General features: G+C 42.3%; 1 pseudogene; it reads left to right on the forward strand.

The window, feature by feature from the left end:
• Window positions 1-215: 215 nt before the first annotated feature.
• On the forward strand, window positions 216-334 carry LOC111747039 (annotated as a pseudogene).
• The last annotated feature ends 1,652 nt before the right edge of the window (window positions 335-1,986 follow it).

Genomic DNA, 1,986 nt, shown 5'->3' on the forward strand with positions numbered 1-1,986 from the left:
TACATTTCACACTATATGAGGTTCCAGTAGATACACCAGGCCCTCCATCTGAGGTGTCAGAGATGGTCCAGAGCAGGAAGTAGATATGCAGGCCCAAGGTCAGATGCTGTCCAGTTGCACCTGAGTGAAAATGGGTAATCTCTGCAGAGAACTGATTGAAGAGGCAGTGACTGGAGTAAGACGTGGAATGAAAGGGTTTAAATTTGAGGCATCTGATCTACAACCATGCTACCCTGAACAAGCCCGATCCCATCTGATCTCGGAAGCTAAGCAGGGTCAGGCCTGGTTAGTACTTGGATGAGAGACCACCTAGGAAGACCAGGTGCTGTAGGCATAAAAAATAAAGATAAAAAAATAAGGGATTGTAAGCTGACAAGATCCTCGCAATCTGTGAGGTCAACCAAGGGGTGCATAAAAAAACAAACAAACAAACAAAATAAATAAAAATTTGAGGCATCTGATCCCCTCATCTATAAAGCAATGCAGTAATGATAATGCCTGCCCCCTTAGACATGTGAGAGTTCAGTGAGGTGCTCTATGTGGAAGAATTCTGTAAACTGCCAACATATGCAAACGCTACCATTATAACCCTTAAGGTGCTCTTGCAGCTTATATCCCCAGTAAAGCGTCTGGCAGACAATAAAACAAAAAACAATGTGAGCTGAGTGAGTAGGCAAGTAAGGGGAGTGAAGGAGCAAATACAGAGGTATCCCAGGCTCTTTACCCCAGCTTCCTACCAGTGTAACAAATCTATTTCACTCAGTCCAGGTTCCTTCCACATTCAAATAGATTTGAATGATGTAAATGGTGGCAGAAGAGATATTTTTAAAGTAGCTTACTTGAAAAGTTCATTGAGGCTGCACCCTTAAGAAAGCTGGGAGAAGGTTTCTTTACCTATGAAATGTAATCCCATTAATAAGCTTAACTTCATTTGGCTTTTTCCAGTGTCTGACAAAATACTCAAATAGAATCTCAGTGAGAAATCATTTAAAACTAGAAGATACGATTCTCTCTATCTTAAAAGCTTATAACCCATGGAGAAAGCAGAGCAAGGCAAATGACACTCGGTCATGAACTGAGGCATATCACGTTGACATAGTCAATAGTCACATGTGATAATGGTTTAACCAGATCAAAGTCAGGCAACACCAACCTGGGAATGTTTCTTTTCATCGAAACTTCATTCCAATTAGTACTTACAGGATCTAAGATAGGCAGAGCCAGCACTGTGCCAGGCAGTAGGGCTGCAGGGAGTGGTAAGGGTGACAGATAAGAAAATTAACAGTGAGAGCAAGTATAAATGCTATCAAGAGAGGTGCACAGAGGTGTTAATGGAATATAGAGAATGGGTACAAACGAAGGGCACTTAAGTCAGCTTGCCGGGGAAGAGAGGAAGGGCCAAGGCAATTTTCCAAAAAAGAAGAGATTTCACCCAAGCCTCGACAGAGAAGGTGACATTTGTTAGATGGTGTGACAGGGAGAGGGCATGTAAAGCAGAGAGAAGAGCCTGGGCAAAGGCCTGGAGGTGGGCGGGAGCATGGGGCTTTGGAGGATATGCAAGTGTTAGGGAGTAAGAGGAACATGCTGAGATGTGGTGAGAGATGAGGCTTCAGCTGCAGGACCCTAGTGAGGCCAGGAGCGTAAGGAGACGTCTATGTCAGATGAACGCATTTGAACTTGCCAAAGGTAAAAGGCAAGCCACAGGATTTTTTTTATTTATTTATCTATTTTTAATTAAGTTTATTGGGGTACAGTGGTTAATAAAATTATATAATTTTCAGGTGCACATTATAATTTGACATCTATATATTCTATTGTGTGATTACCACCCAAAGTCCAGTTTCCTTCAGCTACCATATATTTGATCCCCTTTATCCATTTCACCCTCCCCCTTACCCTGTCTACCTCTCTGGTAACCATTGTCCATGTCCCTGAGTCTCTGTTTGTCCTGTTCATTTGTTGCTTTTAGGTTTATATCCCACATAC

Source organism: Pteropus vampyrus, unplaced genomic scaffold, assembly GCF_000151845.1.
Source record: "Pteropus vampyrus isolate Shadow unplaced genomic scaffold, Pvam_2.0 Scaffold208, whole genome shotgun sequence".
In the NCBI taxonomy this organism is placed as follows: domain Eukaryota; kingdom Metazoa; phylum Chordata; class Mammalia; order Chiroptera; family Pteropodidae; genus Pteropus; species Pteropus vampyrus.